This window comes from Orussus abietinus, unplaced genomic scaffold (assembly GCF_000612105.2).
Source record: "Orussus abietinus isolate OABI.00-Male unplaced genomic scaffold, Oabi_2.0 scaffold356, whole genome shotgun sequence".
Classification (NCBI taxonomy): domain Eukaryota; kingdom Metazoa; phylum Arthropoda; class Insecta; order Hymenoptera; family Orussidae; genus Orussus; species Orussus abietinus.
In genome coordinates this window covers 41,109-61,410 of record NW_019394509.1, presented here as the reverse complement: position 1 = coordinate 61,410, position 20,302 = coordinate 41,109, and the positions used below count along the sequence as shown (strand labels likewise).

General features: G+C 42.5%; 1 protein-coding gene across 10 annotated transcripts in view; it reads right to left on the bottom strand.

Moving 5' to 3' along the window:
• LOC105700264 (guanine nucleotide-releasing factor 2) overlaps positions 1-20,302 on the bottom strand; it is a 64,278-nt gene that overhangs the window by 23,513 nt on the left and 20,463 nt on the right. The window contains exon 1 of one of the 10 annotated variants that reach the window (XM_023432575.1): positions 7,100-7,179. The exons of the other annotated variants lie outside the window; for them this stretch is intronic. The gene's annotated coding sequence lies outside the window, so the exon portion shown is untranslated. Of the gene's footprint in view, positions 1-7,099; positions 7,180-20,302 lie in introns of those variants that run through there. 10 annotated transcript variants of the gene reach the window in all.

Genomic DNA, 20,302 nt, shown 5'->3' with positions numbered 1-20,302 from the left:
AACGATTACAGCACAAAATTAGCACATAATTTGCCCTTCAATTTGGTGTACTTGTTTTTAACTTTTTGTCTTGTTTGAGATGGGAACGTGCTGGCTTGACGTCAAGCTAGCACGGCCACACTGAAATTTCAAATTTCGGAAAAATGGTGGGGGTACAAAATTAATTAATTCAGCACAAAATTAGCACATAATTAGCACATAATTCCTCTGCATTCAGAAATCGTGTATTGGGATGTTGCCGTGCTAGCTTGACGCACCTATTCCCTTTTGGCCTCGAACTCGTGCTAAACAAACTCTTTCGCCGGGATGCCGTGGGCGAGCTTCCGGGAGAGCGGCTGGCAAATGCAAACCTGAAGAGCACTCGGCGGAGGAAGAGACAAGTGTCCGAGGGTATGGGGATGCATTCGTCCGTACGAGACAACAGAGGAAAGAGTGGATGGTAAAAGCCACGTGTACGTCGGGGATAAAAGCGTGAAAGGGTACATGCACAATCGAGAATACGATATGCCACCTCGTTCTTCTCGCGAAGAATAGGACTCGGCGACTCGGAATGTCAACGTACCGCGACTCCGGAGGTAGAGGAAACGGGTCAGTGCACCGGAAATTTTTCACGCCCTGGAAACTTCGACAAATTAGGTAAATCGACGGTTACATTAAGACATCATATACAAGTGAAAATACAAAACAATACCTATGAACGAATAATATTATCGATGTAGTTGAACATTTTCTTTCAATTAGTAAATATTCCCGGCTTAGATACGAAGAGACGATAAAGGGACTCCATGCCTATGCGTTAAAACACGAAACATCAGTCTGATAAACAAAATCCGCTTTCTGAGGAAGACTAGGAAATTTGTTGAGAAGACGAAGCAACGATATTTGACGAATTTTAAGGTAACTTGATCTTAAGTGTCAAGAACGCGGTACGATGACACGAGCATAATCGAGATCGGCGGAAAGGAGTCTCGAAAGAAGCACGCGCCCACTCTAAAGTACTTTATTAAGTATGAGTCAAGAGCACATCTTCCTCTCGGGAGCGACGGGAAAATCAAGGGGAGCTTGATGAGGAAGATTGCGGAAGCAATCAACAGTTTTCGATAAAATCTCGACAGCCTGAAGTTTTGATAACCTATGGATCCAGGATGGAATCCGATTTGTTTATCTTTTAGAACAGCTCTGGTTTTTGTAAAAAAAAAATTGCACAAACAAAACTCAACATGACATAAACATCTACATCACAGAAGCATTCCAATAAGCCTGTTAATGTTGTTTGTGCCTGAAATTGGATTCCAGGTTCACACAGCCATGAGATGGGAAGCGAGCAGTTCCTGTGAGTACGTATTCGTTCGTTAACGGGATAACGATATCCCATCTCGTTCCACCCTTAAAAAACAGAGCAAGGTAACTCGAGCGTCAACGTATCAGGGTCCCCAGCGCAAAGGGGTAGGTCAGTGCACATAAAAGTGCCAAAGTGTATCGTGTGACCCTCGACGTAAGTAACTCTCTAAGGCGAAAAGGAGACGTCGAAACGGGAATCCGATGTCAAGGATAACGACACCGGGCAATAAGAAATTAGCTGTAAATTCTTGTCCCTAGTAATTGGCACCAAGCAATGACGGATCGATTATTTGGAAGCTGCCAAACTTATCGATGCGAAATGCAATTCGAAATCGGGTCCACCTCGAAGAATCAAAGCGAAATTCTAAAAAGTCGGGAACGCAATTATAGACCAGGGAAGATTGCAATCCAAAGTTCCTCGGTAATTAAAGAGAGTAGAGTGATAGTATCGATTTGGCTAGAGAGCTCTCCTAGGGAGGCTGGTTTCCATCGAGACCGTAGAAAAAGAGACAGCGATCCGCCAATTCGGGGGCTAACTACCGGCGTGATCGACCACGATGCAATTTTGTCGGGTCTGACGAGCGATTTTCGCGGCGATCCGTGGAAAATTACTTTTTCCGATAATCAAATATGACTAGGAAGGTACGAGGGACAATCCAATTTCATCTAGACTGTTTTCTACAGGCCCCATTGTTTTCTGTCCTAAGGTAGACAAAAGTGTTCTCATTTCGAGCGGTAATGGTTCTTTCCGTGCAATCTAAAATTAAACCGCAATTCCGGTTAAGTCACGCCTCTCTTGGAATTGGTCACAACTTTCAAGGTAACGGACTAGCCGGAAATACTTGGAGATGAAAGGACGGGAAAATCTGACGAATAACGTGCAGTCCCTGGTACGCGTGTCAAGGGACTCCACTCTCGTGACGATTGACATAACGACGTGACACGCGTGCGTACCATGTGCATCGAAAACTCGAAAAAGTGTTTCGGTCTGGCAAGAACCAGGAGCTAATCCAAAAGTAGCTTGTTGCTATTCCCACATGCACCTTGCTGAAACTTTTCCGGACAGAATACTCAATGTAGAGCAGAGAAAAATTCATTGCTATTCGTAATATCGAAAGATATTCTATGAAAATTCACATTGTCAAATGTTTATATATTCCCACACGTAGAATACAGGATATATTAATTCTTATTTATTTCCTATAAAAAGCAAAAATATCCGCGTCTCCCAAACTACATCGAAGGAAATCCCTATCGCTAGTTCATATTCTAGGATAATAAGTGAACGTAAATTATTACAAACTTGGAAGCTGAGATCGCGAGTCGGAGGTTTTGGAGAATTTCCAAAAAAAGAAGCAAGGTCAGTTATGCAACCACTTTTCTTCTTTTGAGATATCTTCAGTCTTTCCCGATTAAAAATGCACGCTCAAGCCGTGATCGGTGTGCGGAGAAATTGCTAATTAAGCTCCCTGGCGAAAAAAAAAAAAGAGAAATCAGGAAGAGAACCTCCTCCTTCGGGTTTAATTCCGCGAGAAATGCTGATGATAATTAATCGAGGCGTTGATTAAGCTTCTTACCGGGAGTAGGGAGAAACCCTTCCACGTCGTTGACCAAATGAAGAGGACCGCGAGGGATGTTCCTCGGCAATTTATCGCTTTTGAGGACGTGACTCTCAAGCCATCGCATAACACGTAGCGGGAAAGAAGTCGAGCAAACACGCGGGCTGTGAGATTGCAGACCCGAAGAGCATCTATGTGAAGTACATAAGCGAGGGTCGGCGCATATTCCGGTTTGCTCCTATATCTGAATGTAATTTCACCTTATTCGGACATCGCGTAAAATATACCCATTTCGTAATTATCGCGACATAAATATTCACGGCGTTTAATTTAGTAAACGAATTCACAACGACGTGACGTCGTGAATATGCAGCACGAAAGTAAGGTGAAATAAGGCAATACGGGTCATTTTATGATCCCATACATAGCGCACTTTATTTTTCGTTTTACCTCTGATAATTTAAAGGGTTTGTAGAGATGGTTCGAAACTTTACATTCTATACATTCTTGATGCATTTACGCAAGGTTGCGTGCGGAGATAAGTGCACGGTGCATACGACATCTACGTAGTTGCGGATCCAAAAGTGGTTGATTATTTCGTCGACGCACGTACGTGTGACGCAAGTCAGTTTCAGTTTGCGTCCACAGTGATTAACGGCATCGAACAGTTATGGGAACCATGGCAGTGAAGCTCCTATCTACGAGAAATACCACCGAAGAACTCTCCTAAATTTCCTCTCCCACGATCTTGAGCCTGTCAACACGATTTATCGTACCGAGAGAACTCGACTAGGAGATATGAAATAGCTCCTCCGTGCAACATTCAAGGGAGGTCCGAAGCTTTATAAATCACAACTTAAATACGAGCCATTAGAATTATTGTATCTCTAAGTTGTTCATAACAATTAATTCTCCATTAAAGGAACTTAAGAGAAATTAATCTTAACGTGGTTTGCAGAGATAACGTCTGAATTATGTCAACCTTCCAGTGTCGTTATAATATTATGTCCTTGTCTCCGAAACAATTTTTCTTATTTAGTCTAAAGTCAACATTTCGATCTTTCGTAATTTCAGACTAAGGAAGTACATCGACGAATCTCTAACAATAAAGAATTGCCAATTATCAGTGTTCTTCAATTTTCGAAATATGCCTGTTAAGATTCGCTTTGTAAAACCTACTTGAAGGGCTTGAACGGGAAAGTTCACTTTTTATTTTGCTCCGACTTCACCTTCCAAAATAACGAGCCCGAAGAAAATTGTTTTCTCCCATATAAACGTTAAACGTTTATCTGATGAGTAGCGATTTTGCTTGTAACGACGAGCAATCGATGCGATTCCGATAAAACGAGATTATCAAGCTGATACAGACCGCGTCGATGAACCTTTAATTGCATTCAACAATTAATAAAAAAAAAGAGAAACCTTGCTAAAGTACAAGACACAGTATATTCCATCTCAATAAAATACAGGATATTTCCTCATTATTAGCAAAGAGAAATTCTTGAAGAATACCTAAAACGATGTACCTATCTTACTTAACCATGAAGTTAAACACTACATCCATTTTTTTTTTCCATAATGAAATAAAAAAGTTACGGTTCCCTCAAGGACACTGCCAGACCAGTGCATTAAATTAACGTCAGATCTTCAAAATTCAGCGCCTTTAACGTTCGTTCAACAAGCACATTCATCTTAACAATGGGCACAATACAGGCCTACAATCTTCCCCGCGGCAAAGTACATTGTTGGCTCGAATTCAAGCGTATTCCAATGCTCCTTCGGCAATGCAGCGCAGGAACGTTCCCGGGTATTATCACGGGAACTTTTCCCGACTACGAAGGGAAACGAGAAATTGTAAAAAGGCCATAATTGCGGGGACGGCTCAGGGCCAGCGGTGTCATGATTGTAGGTTCGGCCACGCCCTGGATTAAGGAAAGAGAGTCAAATGAAGAGGCATAAATACGTCCGATGACCTAACGTGGCCTTCGCGTGCGAGTACTCCTCCGCCTTGACTGGTCGGACCGCCTACGTCGTGCACTTGTGATCTCATCATCAATCTGCACTCCGAGGCGTACACTACGTATAAATTGCTAATACATTTTGAATTAGGAAAGTGTATTAGGCCGACGGACGGACACGTATTTGCTCTCCAGAGGATACGTCTATAGGAGGTCTGGTTAGATTATATCGTAGAGATGGACAGAATGTAGGGAACCATCTTCGAGGGCGAAATCTCTGTTAGGATTCCGGTAATAAAGCAAAACCTTGGGCGACTGTACAGGACGGCAAGTTTCAATGTTTCAGGCAGAATCTTGATTGCACTAACTAGCCCAATCTATGTTCTAGGTATACAGTGCATGAATGTTTCAAAGTTTGAGAAAGTGAATTGGTCCGACGAGTAAGCACTCGCTTTCTCGATCCCATTCGTTAGTCATTCAGGAAATCCATATCATACGGGAGAGCGGCCGAAGTTGAGCTCAACTAATTAACGTCGAACTTTCGAGTACTTCTTATTCTGCCTTTGCATTGTACTGCTAGGAACTAATTTTAATTAGAGCATCGTTATTGTAGAAATAAGTTGCCACGTTGTGCACGAGTTTGAGTAGAGTACATGTTAATGAGACTGCTCCGATAACTGTTATTTCACAATTTCGAAGGGCTAACTGAATTCAAGGGGAGTGCAGTATCACTGCGTGAATAAATATTTCAAAGATGCCAAATTGAATTTGTATTAATCAAGTGAACATATTATAGACGACTTCATCAAGTTTTGAATAAAATTAATTTTTATTTAATACATTGAAGTAACTAAAGTATACGAGTTCAATAAACAATTGAGTTGTTTTTTTTTTTCTTTCGAGAAGTTAAAATACACGTCCGTACGTGGCGCTTAAGGAAGGGTGCTCAATTTATAGGAAATCATTGCAAAGAACATATTTTTGAATGTTTAAGTGTGCCGCTGGTTCCTATCTTAATGGCTTTAAAGACCGATTTTACGAGTGCAGTACTTCAACGATATTAAAGGCATTATTTGGGCGCGTTCGTGCAAACACATTTCGATAAACAAATGGCGCATGCCTGAAAAATGACTCAACGATCGTCGCGACAGCGTCGGCAGGAAGCGCACTGTTACCACGCCAAGGGAAAGAGAACGAATGTATATAACAGCTATATACACGGGTCTGTTGCTGCACCAACAGTCACAGAAAAACTATATCTGCTAAAATACCCCAGTTTCAATTCAGTCCATCTCTTAACATTTATGCCACATTACATATTTAATACGAATCACCAAAGAAAATCATGAATTTCGGTGCACCTAACTCCAATTTAAAGTTCCACCTCGTCAAAACATCCTGTGAAGGTCGATAAATATTGTAATTTTTATTCAAGAAAAAAAACTGTCGAATATGCGGGAATTTTGTCATCCAAAAATAAATTTCATTGAACAAGAATCATGGTTGAGAAGCACAGGAATAATTCTACTAATTGCAAATATACGTGTCTAAATGAACTTTCCACCCAAAAGGAAACGAAACCGTGCAATCGAGTAAAGTCGGTGTAATTTCATGTCGTAGCCGTTTACCGAAACGATATCTAACAACAAGCATCTATTACCGTTCCAATACTACATATGTACGTATTTACTACTCCATATCTACGTAATGGCCATTGAGCCAACAGCGTTCAATCATTGCAAGGTCAAAGTTAATGAGACTCGTCCACCGCCAATAATTTATGTAGAAATATTGCCCATTCTCGGTATAGCTTAGAATAAAATCGGCCATCTTTGAGGAACTACCCCACGCCTACCAGCGATAACGATCAAGAGAGAACTTTCTTATACCAAGTTTTCGATTTCTTCAGGAACGTCACATTGGGTTCTTTTCGATTTATATATTAATTGCGAAGTCTTTCAGACGCCACTAGTGGAACTCCCGAGGGAACATTCTCGTTGACCAATCCCGGTCTTCTTCCGGCCTCTGCGGACGTGACAATTGCACGGATCGTACACTGCTCGCTGCAGGAAGGAAAACCAAAACCGTACCGGAAAGTTATTTAATTCTCTTTTACTCGTCGAGCTGGAGGACTAGGGTATACGCGGGATCTCCAAAAAGTGTATTAGCAATCGGCCTCAATACGTTGTATTGACCTCAGTATTGTGGAAATTATGAAAACGATATTTGCTGTGCGCTCACCAAGAAGACAGGACACGATCGCCAAGGAACAACACGAGCAGACACGAGGAACGCGACGACTCCGCGTCCGGCCCGCGTCGCGTGTGCACGTCGACTGCTAACTAACCGAACCTCACTTCTCGAGGCTCGCTCCACGCGGTATGGGCCTCTCTCTCGGTGGCCCGCAGCCAGCGCGTGCGCTGTCTCCCTTCAGCCCTCTCCTCCGTCTCTTGTAGCCGTCGTCGCGCCATCTCCTCTCGTGCCGTCCTTTCCGCACCCGCCAAGCTTTATCGCGCGAGCCTCTTCGCGTTTCTCTCTCTTTCTATCTCGTCCTAACGAGGGTCCCTACCGTCCGTCTCTCTCGGCAAAGGAAGACGGTATGATGCATCTTTTTACCGCTCGTCAGCTCTCCGTCTTTCTCTTGCCGAACTCGACACCTGGTTTCCCCGACCCACAACCTTTTCAGTGACTGTAACTCAATCGAAATGAATGGAGCATCACGTGGGGTCCCCACGTGCTCTCGACGCATCTTAGAGGATCTTCTTCGTCCCTCTTTCCCCCTCTTCTTATCTCTCCTTAACTATTTGATAACTTCCGACAAATCGTGCCACCTCTCTCTGTCTCTCTTGCAACGATATAACTTAAATGGGTATGGTGAACTTTGACCGTTGTGCCGAATCCACATTTCTGTTACTTTTCGCAAACCAGAATGAAGTTATCAAATAAGCCTCCGCCTTTGCACGGTATGAAAATCCAGACATCCGTTTATACGTAAACGAGAATACATCGTTTGATTCATATGAACTTTCACGGCGTCATATTGAAGGAACTTGATATGCTTTGTTTATTGCAGTTGCAAGCAGTACTCGAAATAACTACGTGCGTGTCGTATTTAATGCTTGGTATTCAACATCTGCCGTGTGGTCACACGTGGGTCTCGATTGATCTTTAAAGCTTAGTTTAGGTATATAAAAAATCTGCTGACAGCAAATTAACGATAAAATAGTATTTTGCTTACGCTCATTTGTTCGAGGAACTCTTCGTGCTGCTAAATGAAGTCTGATATGTTATGCTTCTGGCAATCCCATCTCGCGGTTGGTCAATTATCGCGAAGTCTGAAATTCACGGGGTTCACCTTGAACCTCTTTTCGATGAAAATTAATTCCCTGGAACCTTGCCCAGTCGTTTAATTTCTATCTCAGGTATGGCGTCGTCCTGATTCCATTCTTCTGCAGCAGCTTTGTTTGGGTTCTTACACTCGAAATACTTTCTTCGCGTCCTTCAAAGGCCTTGCCATGACCTGCGTTTCATGGAAATGGGACACCCTGCGGACTCGTTTGGTGTAAACACAAGAATACGCCACTCGTATTCACGGAATACTTTTAACAATGATTTCGTATGCATCGCCTTTACACTCTGTGGGTAGCAGGGTTTTGAACACCGTACTTTCAATATCCCTCGCGAGCGATTGTTTCTTTATACCGGTGATGTCAAATTTACATCAAGCAATGTTCAGCCGTACGGAGATGGGCTCCCGATTGGAAAAAAAGTAATTCTGCGGTTTACGAGAATCGATATAGGCATCGTAGAAAAAGAGCAAAAAGAAAACTAAGGGAGAAACCGCAATAACCAATGAAGGTCCATGAGAAGAAATTCAAGATCTACAATATATACAGCAATATATCTGGATATATAGTACTTGTTATTGAAAATCCTTGATTTACTCGCAGGGGAGACAGGGGTAAATTGACCAATATTTAATAACTTTTTTATTTTTCACATAATATCATTTTCGATTTTATCATGCATTCCCAATCGTTACATCGGTATTTAACATAATTGTCTGCAATGTTGTTTATTTATTAAAACATACGCCGTTAAAACTGCTATGATAGATAAATTTATTAAATCTTCTTTCTTTTATTTTTTAGTGGTGCATCACTTTAGAAAGAATGTTAGAAATCGACAAAAATTACTCCTCATATCTTTAGTTTACGATGCGTATCTTTATTTAAAACCTGCCGTATCGTATAGAATTATTTGTGTTTGATCATGTGCCTATTTAGTAGACAGATTAAGGCGTTTGACCAATGATGTACAAAGTGCCAGAATAGAAGGATAACGATTTCATTAAACTCGTGAGCTTCCGTTCATAAAAGTTATTTTTAAATTCTAGTCATTTTTCCTTCGGCAGACAAAGTTCCCATAAATTTCTGCCAGGCCAGAGTAATCGATTCCCATGGTGCCTGGACATAGCCGGGCAGTGTCAGCTGGGAAACCAATGAATAACATCCATTATTTATAAGCAGAAAATTACAGATGCTATTATCTTCCTTGGGACAGCGTTGGAATGCATATCAGTGAACGTCGGAAATCTCGTCTCCAAAGATCCATCTCCTAAAAGTGCAAACTCCCGAGGGTCACAAATTAGCTCACTAGCTATACAGTTTATCCATTTATGATTAGATACGAAGATATAACCTATTGACATACAATCGATGCAAAGTGAGCACTTTTTGCTTTACTACTGTCTCATAAAGCACGTCGATGGGGTACGAATAAAAACGATAGACATTCGTGACACTTTAAATCCTGGCCTGGAATGGATTGAAATTCACATCCGGCAGGGTACATCTGACCGATAAGCGCAGATCATTCAAGAGAAATTAAGAGAGGTAAAAAACGTGAATGGTTAGAGGCGATATCGTGGGCCCCGCTGAGGCCATAAATCAATGTACACAAGGCATCATTATCGCTCACTACTGTTCACACGACACTCGAGACATGTAAACGTAGGTCCCACCGCGACTGCAAGGTACGTGATAACCGTGTTTTATGACGTTACCGAGCCCAATGCAGATTCTCCATAACTGCAATTAATGGCAAAAGCTTGAACCTTGTCCGTGTGCTACATGAAATTTATACACGCGTCATTGCCGAATGGGATAATTATCTTCCCTCCCAGAGGGACGATAAGCGATATTTTCGTTAGTGACGAGCAGATGACCAAAGCAACTTTAAAGTCAAAATAAGATCTCGGATAAGGTCACAAGGATTTTAGCGGCCCGTAATCTCTGATTTAAAGGGAAATCACACGTGGATATGCATTCGCACGCGAGGAGCCGTGTTATTATCCTGAGATTGGTTCTCGTGAGATCCATAATAATTCGAGTTACAAATTTTATTGCGAAATATTATGGGCCTGACAGTGGTTCTAAAGGAAAAAACTTACATTTTTCAGGCAACTGATTTTCTTAGGGGTGTAAACGTTTATTTTTACATGTTAAGTGAGTCAGCAATACGTTCCTGACCAAGTACACGCGGAAAAATATTTGGTTTAATCAATAATATTTCTGTTGGTTCAAGCATAAAATACGGTTCTTATATGTACACAACTAAATATGCAGAATTCTTTGATTAATAAATTTCGGTTGATTACAAAAAATATTGTGGTGGATTACGCCACATATTATAGTAATTTGGTACATTACTCGGGTTATCGACTAAAATATTTTCCAAAATGAACAGAACTATTTGAATGCAGTCAATCCAACTATTTTGTTGATTGCACCAACATTTTTTTTCTGCATGTATCAGAATGTATTTTTGATTTTAAGGGCTTGCGATAGTTATATTCAAAGCCGTAATTCATTAAACGTATCGTCCTTATTTCCCACGCATTGCTGATATTTTTCCTGCAGCATCCTCGTGGAGATACAGTGGAAGACTTACTTCGTCATAGAAAACGCGCTTTCTTAGTGTCCAAGAGTTCCCTCATGAATGTAAACGCCCGTTTGTGCACTTGTCGCGACTTGGATGATTATTTAGTTGGATGACTCGAACCGAGCGAATCTAGCGGATGAGCTCATCTTAATTGCGAGCAGCGCAAGAGCGCGTCACATAATTCCGCAGTTGAGCTAAAAATTGGCGGATAACGCTCTTGCATCGCGCTGGCAATGTGTTCAGAAAAACTAAGCGATTCCACTAAATGAACGAGATTCATCTCATCTCGTGAGTCATTTCCGTAAAAATGAAACAACCAAAATGTAAAACGCCAGTATACGCATGCTTCCCTTTAAGCCGGGTACACATCTGAGCTCGCGAAATTCGTTTTGCTTCACCTTACCTCGTCCGCGTTCATGCTCAGATGTGTACCCGGCTTCACACATGGCACCGGAAATCTAATCGTTTAAAAAAGTTTCATCGAATCAAGAGCTCCTCGAGTACGTCTATGACTTTTAAGCGGAATAACACAACTTGAGAGCGCCGAGTCCGCCGGTTCCGGGAAAAAGGTTGAGTAAAGTGCTAGGGAAAGTTCGTATTGGCGAGTCGATAAGTAAACGCGAAGAGTCCGCCAAAGGACTCCCGAGGACGGTAGAGGAAGTTTCGAGGGCCGGAGAAAACGTTAATATTCCGAAAAGAAAGTCGCGTCCGCGGATTAATTAAGCGCCTCCTCTTTTCAGCAACGTAGGCCTTGAAATTACGCTTTAATCCGATTGACCGAACGGCGCTCTAATGGATGCCAAGAGGATCAAAGGATGAGCTACTTAGCTTCGAATTATTCTTTCCCCCGCCACTGACGGGGATTCGTACAAATCCGGATTACAATTCAATTCGATCCGAGCACGTTGCGCGTCCCTTTGCTCGTCCACTATCTCTTCTCCGGACATGTCGGATCGTGCCTTTTTGAATTCTTTCATCGGTGGACTAGAAAAAGTTGCCGATACTACGCTAGCTCGTGGAGGTGTCCCCTTTGAAAAAAAAAATCCGATGCGATTTGTCCCGCGTGTCCAGTTTCCGGACATCCGAGTACCCCTCGAATACGACCAAATGATCGCTGGGCGAATTCCAGGGGGAAGAAAGACAGAAAAGTTTTAATCGAAAAAGTTGGAGAAATTCCACTGCGAGGTTCTCCACGGTCCTCTCGAGTAGCTGTAACCGAAACGAAGCCCTTATCGGTCGTGGACCCGAATCCGATCGTTACATCGAAGCTGCAACTCCTAAAGTAGATGCTATGAAGATACCAACGATATCGTCCATTACCGGTCCATATGATCCCTCATGGTCCCGGGGCAATTCTCGTAAACTCGTCGTTTAATCCGGAACTCGATATTTCGGCTGTTTCAAATTACACGTGTTAATGATGCGCCACCGCGCGGCAAAACTGCACGTGGATCAGTGGATCCGATGAATTGGTTGGCTAGTAATGACGAAAATGAAAGCAAAAGTATATTGGAGTATTCTTATCTCAATGACGTAGGACCGATAACAAATGGATGTTAAAGTAGCACTTCAATAAATGTTCCATCGCCTACAATACCTAACCCCCTGCGCAATATATCGCACGTCCATCAAGACTCCGTTATTTCCTGGGACAGTTTTTATATATCAACTCGTTACGTAGCGTCTCCTTTGTTTTTCGCAGCGGAACGACAACGGAGGGAACTCGATATCAGAAGGAAAATCCGAGCATTCTGCGACATTCGATGATTCATCCCCTGGATAGCTATTTCGCCGAGACTCCGGACTCCCATCGGGAGGAAAAACAACGGCATCAGAGAATCCTCGCGAAATCAATTGGAAACGCGCCAAAGGGCACAAAATTAAATAGCTGAGGGAAGCATTGAGCTCCCCGAGGAAGGGGGACAGGGGCGGTAGAGGTCCACATTAACGGAAAAGAAGAGTGCTTAGCAAAAAGAGAGGGCGCAATAGAGACGGAGAAAAAAGAGTGAGAAGAAAGTCCTGCACGAGGATATTCTGCGGTCACCGGCGAGCGAGACGGCGCTAACAAACTCTCCGCCATTGCGGACGGGGGCAGAGAGAATAGGGGGAGGAAAAAGAAGTAGGTATATTCTCGAGAAGAAAAATGTCGCCGTAAAGTTCCGCAATAATGGACGGTGCAGGATGCGCGGCACGACGAGGAAGAGAGAAAGAGAGGGCTCGCCGTTTCGAAGTTCTTCCGGTCGTCGCCATCCCGGGGGCTCCGGCAATAGCTGCAGCGGCGTCGTCCCTTCCCGATAAAAGATCCCAAAGGTGGGCCCTTTTTCTTCCAGAGTTCTCTCGTCGGCGTGCTTGCGGGAATATCCTCTAAAGCATACGCGGCTGCTTCGCCGAGCTTTGCCCTCCCGGCAATTTGCATGACGCGGGGGAGGACTCGTATGTACAGGCCGAACTCGGCGAGACCGGGTCTGAGAGGAAGAACCGACTTCGATAGGAATGAGGTTCTTATGCCTGAATAGACTTTATGGAACTTCTGGTCCGCCTTTCAATCACATTTTACGTTTTGTTCTTGTACTACATGTTATTCGGTGCAGTTCCAAATGGTGCATCTTCCAATTAGGAATTTCTTTTTTATTAGATCGTCTACCGATAGAATGTATTTTATACGAATTATACAATTTTGTTTAATTTTCGATATGACACGAAGGAAAGGCTTTAGCCACCACAAATCATGTGGTGTAGTTTCTAAGACTACGTTTCATGAATTTAACTGGTAAGAATTTTGAGCTGCAACGAAGAGATAAACCCTGCAGTATACATGTATCATCATCCGACAAGAGTACTCACCCTATGTACCAGGGGAACCATGTACCAGAGAAACGTATACCTGATATTACTGGAAATCAATAGGAGCAGGTGGACTGCTCAATTCGTAAATACTTTTTTTTGTTAGTTATGCATCTACTTTATTAAAGTACGAGGGATGCCCTGGTCCGTCTTATTACGATAATTTACTACAAAACGTGAATGAGTCGCATTCTCTGTGAATTTATTTATGTTTACTCTTGTGTACATAACATATGGCTCGCGGGTTTTTATATAAATTAAATAAAAATAGTAAAAAATGCGAATACCGACCGATTCGGGAAAATTAAGTCCTTTCGAAGAAGTCTCGCGGTAAAAGTAATATCCTGCGAATCTTTTGATGTCGTTCAAGCCTTTTCCAATTCGGAAAATGAGGGTGCGCCTTTTCCACGTAATGTTCTCCTGGAATACACAGCTCGGGGCTAAGGCAGGACTCGAAAACAAGGAATCCGGATAGAGTGAAACCGAATGAGCAAATAGACTCTTGCCGACTTTGTCGTAAAGACGTTCTTAAACGTACGTTACCCTTTACAGTTTGAAGTTCAATCGCAGCTATTTCCGGTGTAACGACCTGGCATAAAATATGCATCGAGCTCAGCTAAGATGGACACTATTTGTTATGTGATTTTCTTTAGCTAGTACGTTTAAACTCTTTATCTGATAATATCCGTATTTCGTCCATAATTTTAGAAAGAAAAACGAACTATTATTTTATATGTCCACGGATAATTATTTTATTGACAAACGAGTGCTTCAACCATGTATGAGAATTTTAATCGAGATATATAAATTCCAGAAAAATGCAATATAATTGAATCGGATCTTAAGATAAAGTAAAATTATTACGACACCATTTATAAATGGCTTGCGATATTGATTTGATAATCAATATATATATTTTATCGAGACGTCTGAAGCAGCCTTCAAATTGGTTTAACTTCAAGGGGTGGCTTATGTCATATTCAGTTGTCTTTCCCTCTTCCGCGAGGAAGATGCTCAAAATTGTTCGCCTAGCCTTCAGGAGCCTTCCTGTCGGCAAACTCCTATCCAGAAACCTTGAGTGAGGCTTCGAAATATCCCCAAAATTATTGGACCAAGATTTAAGAGAAATTCTCCGATATTAAGATTTGCTAATGGGTCAAGCCGCGGTAACTGGGCACGCCCGTGCTGTACAGCAAGAAATACAAGCAACACCAAGCAACAAGAGCGGTGCTGTGCAAATTGACATAGACAGCAGGGATGACACAGGAAAAAGTCATGTATCCGATGTGAGAAGCACCGAAGACTCCGGACTTCCGGACTTCGATAAAGAATCTGAGATCAATTTGGAGATGTCGATACATAGACAAGAAGTCTTGTCATCCAACTCACAAGAAGATTCTGAGGAATCGGATGATAAATCGAGAGGCAAGAACCTAAAAGAAGAAATCGATGAAAATTACCCTATCGGATTTGAAGGCTTAAAGGTACATAATTCAATCATAATTGCATAATGGAACAGTAAAGCAATCGAATAAAATATTCGTAAGAATTCTATTTTTATCCAGATTTTAAAATATTTCATTGTATTTCTTTACCAATAGATCTATGTGGTATGAAAGATTTTAATTATCTAGAGACACCTATCATAAGGTTAATTGTAAGAACTTTTGTGCCATGGTTTTGTTTATAGTGTTTATCCATTTCCCATTCAGGATGGAGAAAAGATTGAGTTCGTGAACATAACACCATCGATAAGTAAATCATCTGCGCAGAGAGAAGCGTCCAGAGTGGACGTAGTGATGTCGAAAGTCGAACCGGCTGATATTAACGAAGAGGTAGACATCGATCGATTTACAAGGGAAGAAATGGTAGCTCTATACAGGGCAATTGCCATGTCGACTACGCAGCAGCACATAAATTCTGGACCAGCTATGTGGGTTAATGTAGAATCGCAAATGAGCAAATGTCAACCAATGGACCGAACAATGCAAGGCACAAACGTACAGCATACAATCGGTAGATGTCAGCCATTGGAGAGAACGATACATGGTACAAATATGTCCGAAAGTGTAGAAAACCAAGATGAGACGCTGTCAACTCGCGAGACGTCAACTTTGAGTCTTCCAACTGTCCTCGTGGCGTACAACGTGAAGTCAAAAATGGTACCATTCGATGTCAAATTACAAGAAAAAGGCGACGAGAAAATCGTTGCCGACGCGACGTCATCTTGGTCGGATAAAGAGTCCTCGAATTATACAACTATCGGGTTCAGAACTCCGCGAACTTGCAACATTTTCATGCCAAAAAAGGATCCGAGGGAAGAGGTGCGACCATCGATTTCTTCAACTCACTACGTAAACCCGACGAAAACTACTTTCGTTAAGTCGAATCATGTGACCGTAAGCAATTGTGACGTTCGTTCAAATTCTCAATTACTACAAGACTCCGATCAAGTACTCGAGTTGAAGGAAGTCGTTTCGAGTGATCAGCAAACTTCCGGACTCGCGATATCCCGCGAAGAGACGGAAACACCGGTGCAGAGAGTTAGACGTGATTTAACGGTTGCAGAACTGACAGAGGAAATGGCATATCTGAAAAAAAGAAACGAGGATCTCGAGGAAGATGTCGCAGCGAGAGACCGAAAAATCGAAAAGCTGGCCGATCAGAACGAAAGAATCTTCCGGAGGTTCGACGAGATAGAGATGGACCTCGTTTCGAAGCTGATGATTACTGACAGCCACATGGCCACGCTGTCACGTGTCATGAACGTGGCTAAGAGCTTCGAGACGGAAAATAAATGGTTATGCGAGCAGGTGGAAAAGATGAGAGAGGTCGTGGCCGAGAAAAACGACCAGCTCTATCGGTACGTGGAAATGAGCGACGGTGAAAAGGATGGAAACCATGATGCGCTTCGCCAAAGGCTGAGGAAGCTGGAGGACGAACACGCCCTTCTAAGGACAACCTTAGATCGCAACGAGGAGAAATGTAAGGAATACGAAGAAAGCGTAAAGGGTCTGGAGTGGACTCTGAAGAACGCCGAGGACAAGCTAAAAGCCTTCGTGGAAGAGCTCACGTGTGAGGCGTGTATCTGTAAAGCCCATCTTTTGGAGTGCAAGCTGAAGAGCACCGTTAACCTCATCGATGCAAAGGAGGAAGATCTACATTGTAATAGCATTGAGAACCGCGAACTCGAAGAAAAGACTAATGAAAACGGCAGTGCCGAAGTACTGTGCGAATTTTTTACCGAGGAGAAAAAGAAACATGTAGCTGCGTGCTCAAGTAGATGCCAGTTTAGCAAATAACAAAAACAGAATTTAGAGTTCAATAATTTTTCTTTATTTTCTGTATCAACACAATACATTTTATGCTTAGAAATAAACCTGAAGTATTTGAAGTTCTTTACATTTTTTTTCATACCTATAAAGTCTTATAGGGTTTTTTTAAAGGGTACACTAACTTACTCTAGATAGCTTCCATCATCAAAGGTCGTAGTTTTCAATTGACGGAGTAAAAAATATATAGATGGCAAGATTTATTTAAACGGCCTTACAACTTGAATTCTTTTACCTAAAATGTATATATGCTTAAAATCCGAAAACCTATATATTTTTCATATTCATGCTCTTTTAACTCTTAACAACAGACATGCTATTTTAGTATTATGAACATAGCTACGTTGTCTCAGAGAACGTCTCAATTTTTCACTATAAAATGCAATTTTTACGTAAATTGTATAAAAGCTTTTAGAGAAGGTGAAGCATTTTAATAACTAAGTAAAACATAAAATGTATGAGTAGATTGTATTAATAAAAAGTATGAAGGAAAGGTACAAAAAAAACAGGACGGAGTGCAGCATCGGGTCCAGCCAAGTCTGATAAACACGTGCCTGTAATTAAAGGTTAATGAAATGAAACCGCTCTAAAAATCGGAACGAATAACAATGCCGCGAACTGAATGTGACTTTCATGACTTTTAAATATAAACTTGAAAATATTTCTCTTTCAAATCCGCATCGCAGGAGTGCCGTAGGAGTGTCGGGGAACCAGTCGAAACGAATCCAAAGATGACTCACGCGGTTTATAAGGCACGCTCGCCAATCCATTTATGTCCTCCATAGCCGGATATATTTCATCAACGAGAAAACCATTACCTCTGGGATGAGAGAGTGAAAGTATAGATAGCGCGCGGAGGTTGCAGGGTAAAGAAGATACCTTCGGGAAAATATTGCGCTCGAGATATGGAATTGTTTGGATCCGCCTCTTGAGAGGACTAGAGGGGAGGATCAGATTTTCACGAGACCGACGGGCTTTCCACTTGTGGAAGGGCGCACTCGCTACAGACATTCTATCCGAGCTCCCGCATCGTTACGACAAAGAAATTCCTCGGATAAATGCAAATTTACATACTTACAAAGGATGCGGCATCGCAGCCATCCTCCGAGAGAACCACCCTCCTAATTAATTCATAATTAACGTCGATCACGGATCTACTTGTAGAGAAGAACCACTCTTACCTTTGCACCTTCTCGACGTCTCATTAACGTAATTCACGATAACAATTCTCTCTGTCTCCATTTCCCCCCCCCCTCACTTTCACTGGCATTCCTTTCCTCTTCCTACATCCTGCCACGTGAAGAACAAAAATCCGAAATAATTAATTCGATCACCAATTTATTAACAATGAAAAACCCTGATCATCAAACATTCGCGAGGTGACCAAATATATTTACTTCGTTCCATTACTATTTCCCATGAATTTTATTTTACTTTATTATTATAAATTGTAATTCCCGTCATCCCGTGTAATATTGTGCCGTTTTGGGGCACCGATTATTATCAGTTTATACCGACACCGTACAGCTAAATTTCATGTTGCCATAAAGCTTCATTTTTCCTGCCACATTTCGGATACTCCATTTCAATGATTTATAATATTTTAAAGGAATTGAGTTTCTCAACGTTACCCTACTACAGTTTGTATTCCAATTGACTCGATCGATAGCAGGGATTCGAAATACAACGATATAAGTAATTCTAACGACATAATACATCAGGGGCATGTTATAGTTTCGTACAAAGCTCGCATGAGCTAGAAGATGGCGAATCGAGGGGATACAAAGCCGCGCTCATCGTGTCCTAGGCATAACGATCCTTGCTCCCTGGTATTCCTATTGGTTGCTCCGAGTTTCTTGCATCCCCGCGTACGGACAAAACCGCACGCGAGATGCACGCGACGTTCGTACGCGTCCGTGGCCGCGTATGCATCATGGCAAAGCCCGGTCCATAATTAGCACGCTCTTCCAAGCGAATCATAACTCGACGGAGTCTCCGAAACTGCAGGAAAATCACAATCCCGTGCTCTTTTACTTTAACATCCTGACCAGTGCACCCTGCGTATATTCCCTAGCCAAGGGAGAAACTCGACGATGCGAATAACCATGGTACCATGGTTTAGCTTTACAAAATCGTATCCTTAGTCTCGACTTTCCCCTCGGGCCTAAAATGGACTTACACAAAACGTGAATTTAAATATAGTTACCGATTATTAATGTTTCTGGAAGATCCGTTTCTAGCTAGTGGCCGAAAAAGGGACACGTTTTCATAAAAGTATCACCGTACTGTAGATAATTGTTTTTAGTCACGCTAAAAATTGAATCGACATAGTTTAACCGGCAGAACATCCTTCACAGCCCAAAATGTTGCTATCTCGTCGTGCGGGCCGAATGCAGTCGTCTGGGGCGCAAGACGCGGTAACGCTCCATATCGACTCTCCCTAAATTGCATAATTGTTTTTAGACACATTGTTTAAGACATTAAATAATTGTTTTTAGCCACGCTAAAATTGAATCGACATAGTTTAACCGGCAGAACATCCTTCAAAACCCAAAATGTTGCTATCTTGTCGTGCAGGCCGAATGCAGTCGTCTGGGGTGCAAGACGCGGTAACGCTCCATATCGACTCTCCCCAAATTGCAAATGTCCTAGTCTTCTCGAGAGTTCCTGAACAAGTAACCAAATTTCCCGTAGCTCCCCGTAGTTTCAGAAACTCCATTCTTCGTCCGATACGAACCGTTTATACCCTGGAAAGTCCGTAAGCTCCACCCTACTTCCGCAGTCTGATATCAACCGGTTCCGGAGATGCTGCCTCGAAATTTCACCGTCAAGTTCCTCCATCTTTATTGCACTAGAAGATGCGCTTCGCGATTTTCAAGATTCAACTTAACGGAAGTTGTTGGACGAATGACGTCCCCAAGGAGCAGGGAATAAAAGAGGAAAGAGGGCAACCGGGCAGAACGGCAAGCGAGGGACGGAACTAGAAAGAGGGAGTCGAGGGCCTGGGGACTTTTTATTCCACTTATTCACCGTTCCTTCGTATATTCCGAAGAAATTCGCGTTCCTTCGATCGGCGACGTGTCCCGACGTTTCGCAGCCCCGAAGAGAGTCTTCCTCGACCCTCTCCCCCAAATAGCCGCGCATGAATGCACTTACCGACAGAGAGCTCTTCGCTTGAAATTTATCGACACGAGGTTTAAGCGCCTTTTGCACCGTGACGCGACAAGCAAAAGCGGATTTCCGACCGAGGATATTCTCGAGTGTCGTGCTTGTACCTACGGGCCGCATTACTCGCGTCGCCACTTTCTATGTGCGTTGCTTACCG